Source organism: Pelodiscus sinensis, chromosome 26, assembly GCF_052426305.1.
Source record: "Pelodiscus sinensis isolate ZL-2025 chromosome 26, ASM5242630v1, whole genome shotgun sequence".
NCBI lineage: Eukaryota > Metazoa > Chordata > Testudines > Trionychidae > Pelodiscus > Pelodiscus sinensis.
The window spans coordinates 11,503,512-11,515,400 of record NC_143077.1 but is presented as its reverse complement, the minus strand read 5'-3'; the positions used below and the strand labels follow the sequence as shown (position 1 = coordinate 11,515,400).

General features: G+C 51.4%; 1 long non-coding RNA gene across 1 annotated transcript; it reads right to left on the bottom strand.

Moving 5' to 3' along the window:
* Positions 1-8,224: 8,224 nt before the first annotated feature.
* LOC142819941 (uncharacterized) lies at positions 8,225-10,989 on the bottom strand. Its single transcript, XR_012897624.2, has 4 exons — positions 10,798-10,989; positions 10,322-10,507; positions 9,452-9,571; positions 8,225-8,490 (listed from the first exon to the last, which is right to left on the bottom strand). It is a non-coding gene; the product is annotated as an uncharacterized LOC142819941 (long non-coding RNA).
* Between the last annotated feature and the right edge of the window lie 900 nt (positions 10,990-11,889).

Below are 11,889 nucleotides of genomic sequence, written 5' to 3'. Positions count from 1 at the left end.
TCAACTAAATGCAGTTTCTACTTTTTCTTACGAATTTTTTTTCATATGATCTTTTTCAGCAAAATCAAGGGTATGTTTGTGTAGTATCATAGCTACAGTAGCTGGCATTCAAAGGCTTTTCTTGCTCTGTAGCTTTGTGTCTTCACCTGCTTATAAACTAAAGCTATTCATTTGACCCTCATTTTGGAGAGAGAATAATAGTTAAAAGTTGTGTTTTATTTACACAGACTAGCATCTGTTAGGAGGGTAGAGAACTGCTGGTTAGTTATTGAGCATTTGCTCCAGCATTGATCTCTGCGTAATCTTCAGACCAGCAAATATAGAAAGAGTTTAGGATGGTTATTTACTGCTTGTGTTTTACGTGTATTGGGAGCCGGACAGTGGTCTTGGAGATGATTTTAACCAACACATCAATTTCTTAAGTGTGAGTATGGAATTCAAGGAATTTATTTAACTATGAAACATGGGAACAAATGTACTTGCATCGAGTGACATGAAGATGTTAGTTACAGGTACAGTACTTCCAAAGGAAGAGCATCTCCAAAACCCAAAAAAGAATAAATATGAATTTGTATTTTTGAAGAATGTAAAATGTGAAATAATGGTGTTTGCTTAATTGCTCATTTTGTATAAAGTTAATATTGTACTTTGAAATATCTGCTCAGAAGTGGAAATTAACATTTTTTTGGAATTGAAAGCAATATTAATACTAATGGAATCCTAATTAAATGCTTATTTAAATATTGTGGTACTGGAGTCATTCCTCAAGGAATCGATCAGTTTCTTTTGGAATGTGAGTATGAGCACTCTGATTTCCTTTACATCACAACACGACATTGAGACTTGGGAGCTGGAGAGAGAATAGTTTTTTGATGTGTATATATTCCCCACCACCATAATAGTTTTTAGATCCACAACCTTCATGTCCATAAAGTACTTTCAGGTATGTGGAAGGGTAGAATACTTAAAAGATACATGTAAAGGAATAAGGCCAACTGTTGTAAATAGCTTCAGAGGGGAAGCCAAGTTAGTCTGTAACTGGAAAAACTTAAATAGTCTAGTAGCACCTTAAAGACTAACAAAACATGTAGATGGTATCATGAGCTTCTGTGGTTTTAAAGACTTAGGCTGTATACTACTTCCACCCACAATGATCATAAGGGACATCTTTCATCCAAAGAACCCCAAGTACCCCACAGACTCAACATACAGGGGTCACTTTGTTCACCCCTAAAATGTAGCTATTGTTCAGCGCACAACCCCATCTTCCAGGAACTGAAAAATGAACCCTTTCAGCCCTTTGAAATGAGACTGCCCTACAGAACAATTCTAATTTCCCTTAAAGGAGCTCACAGAAGTATTTCTGGGTAGGAGTCTGTGATAAAAAGTTTAAGTGGCAATAAAAGTAGAACAAGAGACAAGTGATAAGGAGAATGGATTAGCCAATACACAACAAAAGCCTTTTTCTGAAAGGGCCCAAAGAATTTTAAACAAATGTAGCTTGAAAATGGAAACTTCCTTTCCTGGTATTTCAGATACCTAAGAGGATCTAGACCGGGGTAGTAGTAAGAGTTGAGGAAAGACACCTTTGCTCAGCCTTGGCATGATCTATTTTATGTACTTATTCTGTATAGCCACTTGTGAAGCAGTTGGGTTCATACCACCCTGGGGACAGACTCAAGATAGAGAAGCTGTTGTTGATATACAGGCTTGTTGGTTAGCCTGAGAGAGACTTTTGGGTTTTGACTTTTTGATACTCTTATACTAATATTTGTGACAAGGATGCTGCCTGGCCAGATGGACTTGTTAGTCTAATGGGACCAGATAAGAACAGTTGACGTATTTCAGGGTGCGATGGGGATTTAATAGGAGCACACGGGAAGGCTGCCTGGCTTCTCTCAAGCCAAGCTCAAACGATCAGCTAGGAGGGGCAAAAGGGGATAGGGAGAGGTATAGGAGACACTAAAAGCTGCTGAAAATCCTGGCCGTGGCCAGAGGACAATCTCACTCCCTACCCATCCCGTGGAGTACAAAAGCAGAGGGTTGGAAACCTCAGACTCTCAATCCCCAAAACGGAACATGACTGCAGTTGCAAAGGGGCAAGACAAGGGGGGAGCTGTAAGTACATTTAGGCCTGCCGTGGAGGAGCTGAGAACAGGAAATGGGGTAAAGGCTTCGCGGCCTTAGAGCTGGGAACAGCTGTTCTGTCCACAGGACAGATCAGGCCAGCTGCTCCGGGTCCTGTGCTTCGGGCGGAGCCGCGGCACCTACCTCGACCATCCTATGGACGGGACTTGCAGGGCCCAGGGCAGCCTGGGGGATCACCACAGGGAAGCAGAGGGGAGAAGGCTAAAGGAAAAGCACAGCAGGATGGGTGGTGGGGCAGAGCTGACCAGCTGGCTAGGTCACTCCAATGCCTGCTGCCACAGGGAGTGCAGGGGAGTCTGGCTCCTACTGCTGCCCCCCCAGCAATGTTTCCTCTAAGCTGTGCAGCCTCAACATCCCAGGTGAGTGATCAGCCCTGCCCAGCTAGTGAGCTCCCTGCATGGAGCCCTGAGCGTCTGACTGGGCGGAGCTGATTAATCAGCTGGGACAGTTCTGCCACACAGTGTTGGTTAGGGCTATACTGCTGGGTATTTTTGCAGAAGAGATGCAAATCGTGCCCATTTGCATATCTTCTGAATCTTTTTGCAGTAGAGGTTTTTGCAATAACCCCCGTGTAGATTTGTCAGGAAAACCCCCTTTTGCACAAGATCCCTTATTCCTCAAAAATGGAGGTTTACAGGATCTTGCGAAAAACGGTTTTTTCCGACAAATGGCCTCATCTACACAGGGGTTTTTATGGCAAAAATCTTTCACAAAAGGAATCTAAAGATATGCAAATGAGTGCAATTTGCATATCCTCTCCTGCAAAAAACCAGATGTGTAGCAATAGTCTTAGAGGGAACACTTCCCCCCAGGCAGTCCTGGGCAGGGGGCTTTGGGGAAGGAATACAATGGGGACAGAGCAGGATCAGGAGGGGTTTGGGGGGAGGGGTGGAGTGGGGGCAGGCTAGGAGTGCAGGATGTGGAGTGGGGTGGGAGGGTTGCCCTGGGCCCCACAACCTCTAGGGATGGCCCTGCCTGGGAAACACTCTGCCAGATAATGCTTGCTTGGACTTAACCCCAATACACATGGCATTGCCCACTTTCTGGCTGCATGACAAGAACTGTGGGGGTAGGGGGAGGGAAAGCTCTCCAGCAGCTGTGACTGAAAGTCTGTGGTGGGGTAGTGTTAGCCAGGGGCCGGGGCAGAGAGTGGTCTGTGAGCCCTATCACACACCAGAGTCTTCAACTGCTAGGACAGAGTCCCTTCGCAGCAGGCAGCCAGGGAGGCTGACGGGTGCCCCAAAGAGTCTGCCCTGTGGAGGCGGCTCGACTCAATGCTCAGCTCTTACTGCGTTTACCCCTGATTGGCTATGGTTCTTTTTGATTGTGTTTGGTTCTGTTACAGCAACAGGAGGAGTCAGGTTAAAGCTTAAACAGTTACTAGTTTCTTGTTACAAGGCAAGCTTAGTTGTCCAATGTTACTGCTGTGTTACAGATGACACAGCCATGACAAAAGGACAAGACACAAATTACAATAAAAAAAATCACAGGTACCATGAAACCCTTTTGGTTCTCTGAGCTCCTATTAAATGTGCAAAACCAGACAGCTCGCAGGTATATTCTCACCCCTGCAATCCTTACTCCGGCGAAGCCAGCGTTTCTCTCAATCCCAATGGGAAGCAGTCAGGACGAGACTAAGGCGTCCCTAAAGTCTCGGGGGGTCTAAGACCGCCTGACCAGCAGGTATATGGGTGGATCTCCAATTAGAGTGGGGCACAGGGCCCCGCTTTCTACCCCTGTGGTCATGTAGACGCTTCTCTTGTCATTAAAATGTCAATTAAGTTGGAACGTCTTTGTGATGCCCATTCCCACAGGGGGTCCAAAGCTTAATTTGCACCTGTAAGGTGGAGGTAACTAAATCATTAGGGCCGGACGTCCTTTTTCTGATGGGGCGGCAGATTCCTCTTCTGGGACGGTGTGTGTAGGCGTATCAATACTGGTACCAGCCAAAGGTAGCACAAGGCCCCCAACCACCCGCTGGCCCAATTGTCGCTGTTATCTGGTTCCTGTCTAGCATCCAGGGCCATTGCTATTCCAGCACCTCTGGAGGCCCTGGAGCCTTTGAAGACAGAGTTTCGCTCTCAAGGATTTCTCTCTCTCTCCCAAGGATGTCAGAGGGGGGAGGGTTCTGTCTGGCTACAGGTAGGGAGTGGGACAGCAACTCAGGTCTCCTAAGTCATAGGCTTATGCCCTGGCCTGCGTCTATGGTGTTGCTTGTCCTGCCACCCTTTGAAACCGCCAGCTAATAGTGACTGGAGACCTGCAGTTGCTAACTCAGAGGGAGGTCGTAAGAGCCGTCAGTGCACGTCCATGAGAAGCCTCAGCCAGGGAGAGCCTGGCTCATTCACAGTGACTGGCCTCTCTTGAAGGGGCTGCGGAAAGAGGGTGCAGCCTATTAGCTTTAGAGCCAGGGGAATCAGGAATATCCAGGTACCTTGTGAGCCAGTTTAAGGCTCCAGATAATCTAGGGCTGAAATGTGTGCGCAAGGCTTTCCCAAGCAGCTGAGCTGACTCTGCTCTGCCCTCCTATAGCCTCAGTGGATTCGGGTTTGTATTATGGTAGCGCACAGAAATACAGTTCCAGGACACACCCCAGAGGGTGAGGTGCTTGACACACACAAGGAAGAGAGGATTAAGCTTTTTAGAAGGACCAAATCTATGATGATGAGAAAACAGGTGTATACAACAAACAGCTGAGGGGAGCAGTGCAGTGTCAACTTGTGGAACTCCTTGCTGGAGGATGTTGCGAAGACTAGGACTTTAACAGGGTTCAAAAAAGAGCTAGGTAAATTCATGGAGGTTAGGTCCATCAATGGCTGTTAGCCAGGATGGGTAGGAATGGTGGCCCTAGCCTCTGTTTGTCTGGAGATGGGAGACAGGAGAGGACCACATGATGATTATCTGTTGTCCCCTCTCTTTGGGGCATCTGCTATTGGCCACTGTTGGCAGACAGGACACTGGGCTAGATGGACCTTTGGTCTAACCCAGGATGACTGTTCTTATGAGGACAAGGGCAGGAATAAGACTGCACTTTGGGTATGACGCAGTGGTCACAGCATGCCAGGCTCAGGGTTCTTCTCAGTCTTGCCAGAGCCATGACACAGACTTTCCAGGAGCATAACCACAGTCCCGCTGGAACTGCCCAGTGAGTCCCGAAGTGGGTCAGTTCTTCCAGGGTCATCCTGCATAAGAACAGCCATAGTGGGTCGAACAAAGGTCCATCCAGCCCAGTATCCTGTCTGTCAACAGTGGCCAATGCCGGGTAGAGATATTAAGTATGGGTTAATTGTATAGTTGATTAACCTCATGAATTTGTATTGGTTAGTCGACTATGCTATAGTCCCCGGGGGAAGCAGCCAGTGCTCTTCGGCTTCACTCCCGACTACCCCCTGCCACTCCACACTGCTTGCTGCCTCTGTGTCAGAGGCAGCAGCTCTGGGTGTCAGGCAGGAGCTGGTCCGTGAAGGTAGCCGGTTTAAAAACCCGCTCCCCTTGCAGCCTGGCTGTCCGTCCCCCTGTGCTGCTGCCTCTGATAAAGAGGCAGCAGCGCAGGGTGGCTGCACCCTGTCTGCAGGGATGCGTCTGAGCCCCAGAACTGAACCAGGCTGCCTGCTTGCTTGGCTCCTAATACACTTTAAATGCAGAGTCACAGCAGGGTTAGTTCCCGGACCTGGCGTGAGCCAGGACTGAGCTGTGCTGCTGGCCAGCCTGCTAAAAAATATTTACTGGGGGGAGGGAAATATATGTAGTCTATAGCATTAACCACTTGCTTATCAGTTAATCTGCTGCACTATTTCATTCCTAATGCCAGGTGCCCCAGAGGGAGTAGACAGGACAGGTAATTATCAAGGGATCCTACCTCTGTCACCTGTTCCCAGGCTCTGACAAACGGAGGGTAGGGCAGAGCTGGGGAACCTTTTTTGGGTCAGGGGCTCATGTCCCAGAGAAAAATCAGCTGGGAGCAGCACACAAACAAAAAAAAACCCCTTCACTGACGTGGCCCCCAACTGAGGAGGAGAAAAGACACTCCCCACGTTCGCCTCGCACACCAGAGCCTAGGGGGCCTCAGGCTAGTAGATTGTGTGCTCCAGCCCTGCAGAGGTGTGTGTTGGAGACTGGAACACCAAGGGCCAGATCCATGCAAGCTGGGGGCCACATCCGGACCCTGGGCCTTCAGTTCTCCACCTCTGGGCTAGGGACACGATTCCTACCCATGCTGGCTAATAGCCATTGATGGCCCTATCTTCTATGAATTTATCTTGCTATTTTCTAACCCTATTAAAGTCCTGGCCTTCACAGCATCCTCTGGCAAGGAGTTCCACAAGTAGGCTGTGCACTGTGAAGAAATACTTTCTTTTGTTTTAAACTGGCTACCTATTAATTTCATTTACTGATCTTTAATTTCATATATTATGGGAACAAATAAATCACTTTTCCTTGTTCACTTTATCCACATCCATCATGATTTTATAGACCTTGGTCCTCTCTCTCCAAGTCTTCTCATTTCTAAGCTGTCCTAGTCTTTCTAATCTCTCCTGCAAGGGATGCTGGGTGCAGTTGCTGGGGCTGCATAAATCCCCCCCCGCCCACACACACTTTATCCAGCTGTGTCAGACTGAAGTCAATCACAGTATCTTGGCTTGGGCAGCAGCTCCTTCCAACCCTGAAACTTGAATGTCCTGTGTCAAACAAGGCAGCCAGGAGACTAGATGGGCTGCTGCATCTCACCACCCCCAACTCGCACTTCATCTCTCACACTCACACTCCACTCTCCCACCCAGAAGCCTGAACCACAGTGCTCAGAAAACAAACGTGCTGCCATGGTTTGAACTGCTGACGGCTTCACTCTCCCAGAGAGAGGATTCACGGCTCTGCAATAATTCTCCTCCCCCATTCAAAATGCAGCTAGGACCATAGCTCGGAAGGAGGGGAGACACCCCTCTGCTGAAGGCAGGAGGCTGACAGAGGAGGAAGGGGACAGATCAGCCTAGAGCAGCGTTTCCTAAACTTTTTAAGACCGAGGAACACCAAGCAATTTTTTTCTAAATGAGGAACGCCAAGGATTTTTTGTTGAGAAAAAAAGAAAGAGTCTCCTGCTCCTGTAAGGGTGGCCATTTTGAATTCTGTTGTTCTCTGCGGCACACCTGTGCGTCCCGGAACACAGCTTAAGAAACACTGGCCTAGAGCAAGGTGGCCGTTTGTCCTCTTAAAAAAGATGGTTCTGTTTTTTGCTACTCTGGCCTCTGTTGATACCAAACAGGAAGCCTTTGTGGCCTTTTTTCCTGAGACCAGAGGTGAGGGAAGCTGGTGCACCCCACTGCGGTGCTCTGGGCAAGGAGGAGCCGGCCAGCGGGGACACACTGCTGCAGCTGCTCCCAGCCAGGCTGGGCTCCGGGGACTCTCCTGCAGGCTCCTGTAACCCGACAGGTGAAAAGGGCTGGCTGGAGGTGTGACCTCCCTCCCCCTTCCTGGGCTGCCCCAGCCCTTAACCTCCCCCCAGGGCCCTTTCGGGGGGGGGGGGGGGGGGGGAGGGGGAGCTGCAGCCCTGCATACTGGGCCTTCCTCCTCCTCCCCTGACTGTCAGGGAGCAGGGGGAAAGTGCTCAGCTTGTGCCTTCCTCTTGCTCCCGGCTGTGGAAGATGCAGCAGGCTGCGAACTTCCCCTTGCTCCCTGAGAGTCAGAGGAAGAAGAGAAGCAGTGACCTGGTGTGTGCAGCTGCAGGCCCCCCCCCCATCAAAATAGCACCCTCCCCTCCCCCCCACAACCCTCCCAGCCCTAACTCTGACTCCCGCCCCCCTACATCTCGCAGCCCTGGATCCTCTATGCACTAAATGCAACTATCCCCTATTCTTGAGGTACCTCATGGGCCGCCCTAGCCTAGAGGCCGGCTTCAGTGTAAGGCCCAAGGGTGAACAGGAGCCCCTGCATGGCCACTGCTCCTGTGCACGAAGCAATCCAAAGGCTGGAGGGGACCCCAGGGGGCAGCTGAGAGCCCGGGTGAGGTTTGCACCCATCAGAGCTGGGCTGGTCCCGCTGTTTTTCCCCAGGGCATTAACTTGTGACAAGTGCAGCTGTCTCAGAGCTAGAGCAAGCAGGGGTTTTATTTCTAGACGAGGCGGTGGAGAGCGGCAAGTCACAGCACCGTGTGCTGACACACAATGCCCAAAGCCCGTCAACAGGTCAGGGACCACACGGCTCAGGATGTGCTGGAGGGAACCACCCCTGAGCCCTGTGACAGCTTCCTCCGTCAGTAGCCCTCAAGGGAGCAGCTCACGAAGCATCTTGGGAACTCTTGTTCTCTTCTGGCTCAGGCAAGGAGCTGTCCTCTGTTCCGGCAGGCGCCTAGCAAATAAAAGCCCATGACTATCAGTCCAGTAGCTCCTCAGAGCCATGTTAAACACACAAATTAAGGAGACCACAGATCTGGAGCCCCGCTAAGCACCCAAGATAAGAAGACCACCGATCCGGAGCCACATTAAGCACCCAAGTTAAGGAGACCACCGATCCGGAGCCCCGCTAAGCACCCAAGTTAAGACGACCACCGATCCGGAGCCACATTAAGCACCCAAGTTAAGGAGACCACCGATCCGGAGCCCCGCTAAGCACCCAAGTTAAGGAGACCACCGATCCGGAGCCACGTTAAGCACCCAAGTTAAGGAGACCACCGATCTGGAGCCACGTTAAGCACCCAAGTTAAGGAGACCACCGATCCGGAGCCACATTAAGCACCCAAGTTAAGGATACCACCGATCCGGCGCCCCACTAAGTTAAGGAAACCACCGATCCGGAGCCACATTAAGCACCCAAGTTAAGGAAACCACCGATCCGGAGCCACGTTAAGCACCCAAGTTAAGGAGACCACCGATCCGGAGCCACGTTAAGCACCCAAGTTAAGGAGACCACCGATCTGGAGCCACGTTAAGCACCCAAGTTAAGGAGACCACTGATCCGGAGCCCCGCCAAGTTAAGGGTACCACAGATCTGGAGCCACGTTAAGCACCCAAGTTAAGGAGACCACAGATCTCATGGCACTGGGGGGCGAGATCCTGTTTCCCGAGTGCACCTCATTTTCTAATGAATTTAGTCGTTGAGGACAATGGAGCAGATTCCCCACTGGCCTTGCCATTGCTGCGGAGACGCGGCCGTATTGGAAACCCGGGTTCCCACAGGAGTGGCTCCATCTCAAGCAGACCAGTTGTGGAATGTTAAAGGGAAACACCCTCGCTGCCCCCTCCCCGAACCACAGAGACCTTGTCAGGGCCCCGCTGCGACCAGGAAAGTGGGGAAGGTCCCAATACTCAACCCTGAGCGCCGCTTGGAGACGGGTGATCTCTGCCAGCAGCTCGTCGCAGCTGGCAATGTTTGCCAGGAGGTTTTGCTGCCGGACTTCAAGGGATCGGAGCAGGGTTCTCATGCCTTCCACCTATGGAGGAGAGGAGGCCCAAGACATTCTCCAGGGCCTGGGGGAGATTAATGAGGGAGCCCCATGGAGCCAGGGAGGGGCTCACAAACTGCAACAGGCCTGGCAAGCAGCATCGGCACCAGTGGATGAATTCCCGTTAATTACAGCCTGGCCATGACACACGCTCTGCAACGTGAAAATGGAATCCCTGTTTCCATGGGCAGCTGGCATGCGAGTCTGGGAAAGCGCCGCCTTCCCAAGCTGCCAGCCTGGCCCCGTCCCCAGAATGCCTACGTGTTCCGGGACTGGGGAGGGCAGGCAGCGCATGGCCCGCCCTCTCTGTGATGGGGGCGTTACCTGGGTAGAAGGGGCGGGGCTAAGGGCTCACCTCCCCCCTGCCCTACCTTCACCAGCTGCCCATGCCTGTTTCAACAGAAGCAATAACCCCTCTGGAGAGGGAGGCAGCAGGGTTAGGCCCAGGGCTTCTCACTGCGGAGTCCATTCACGCTTTGCCCTGACCCGAATCACATCCTCTCACACAACTCCGTAACTTGAGCATGGGGGTCAGCCCGAGCCAGCTATTTTCTAACCCTATTAAAGTCCTGGCCTTCACAACATCGTCGAGTCCATGTTAAAATGCTGCTTTATGGCACCGATAAAGGCTGAAGACAAACAGCATGTCTTCTGGAATTATTCTTACATCTAACCCACCCTCATCCCTACCCCCAATCCCGCACCATACGCCGGACCCGTTCCCACAGCCATACAAACCAACGACGCAGTGTCTGGGGGCTGCTCAGCATCTGGGGGCTGCTCAGCATCTGGTTGTGTAGGTTCCTCTGCATCCATGGCCAAGCTAGAGTCCAGAGAAGTTTGTTTTAATCTTAGGGTCAGGCCAGCCCGGATGGCATCGGAGCCAGCCTCCAATTCCCGCCTTCTTCGAGTGGCTCAATCACACTGAAAAAAAAGTCACCGTTACAAGGGGGTTCTCTCTGCTGCTCCCAATCACAAATTAGAAATCCCAGGGGGAGAGGGAGGGAGGTGCTGGAGCAGGCCCTGTTAACTAGAACACAAGAGCTTGTCTCTTTTGCCTCTTGGCCATTCTTCCCAATTTGAGCTAGACTGATAAATTATCTAGCCCGGCATTAATTTCCAAGGCGCAGGAGTGTTTGGCATGAACACCATACACGCTAGGAAAAAATGAATGAAAAAGCCAAGAGAGGATCTTGAGGCAAACAGTGAGGGACCTGCTCTATTGAGTAGATCACATGCTCAGAAGATGTTTTGTGAAATAAGACAAATTCCAAGCCTGAAAGGATTCCCTGTAAAGAGTAAAGACAGAAGGTTTTCCTCAAACTGCTTGTTAAATGGTAAATTCTGTGCCCCAGGAGGCTATTTCACTAGAACGTGCTTTGTTCCCAGCTAGCTGAAGAAAGACAACTAACATCACCTTCTAGTCCACCAGAGCAGCTAGCTGAGGCCTTATTTATAACTTCCTTCTGCAAATCAATTGGTATCACCTGTTTGTCCTTGAAACCTTCCCTTGTTCCATTTCTAAATGGGCCCCACCTCTAATTATATCTAGTTCTTCAGGCCTCAAGCAGAGCTGTAGTGTCTGTGAGGAGCTGGCTTTTTCTTTCCCTTCAGGCTTGGCTGAAGCATTCCCTGTGAGTCTTTGTTCTTTGCTGTCAGCCCAGCTGTAGTAAAATCAAAAGCCCCAGCGGTGGGTGCCAGAGGAGAGAGTGGCAGCCATCTTGAGAGGCAACCTCCAAAGAGAGCGGGACAACAGTCTCTTGACAGAGCAAGGACTGGGCGATGGAATGGAGCTGCCCCACGATCCTGGGACCGGAATGACCCTGGGGCATGTTGTGCTTTGTCTAATGGGCACTTCTGCTCCAGCGCCCCCGGCTCCAGCGCCCTTCCATCCACTGCAGCTCCTCAGCGCTCGCCCTTGAGGTGGAGAGCAGGAGCGAGAAGCAGCAGCAGGAAGGAGGCAGGATTGGGCGCTGTGCACTGATCTCCCCTCCCCCCCCTTCCCCGGGGGGCGCTGAGTGCTAACGGGCATTGCCAGGCTGGGCTTGCATCTGGACCGGCACTGTGGGGCGCCTCAGTGATGGGTACCCAGCTAGACCTGGCTTCTAGATACTTTGGCACAGCAGCACAGAGACGTCCTACAGTCTGCCCAGCTCTGCCCTCTGAGCTCTTTGCCTGGGGTGCTGGCAGAGCTGTGTGGGGTGCCCAGGGCTGAGCTGGCAGGGGCTGCAGGTGGGGAGTGAGGGGCACCAGCAGAGCTGTGTGGGGTGCCCAGGGCTGAGCTGGCAGGGGCTACAGGTGGGGAG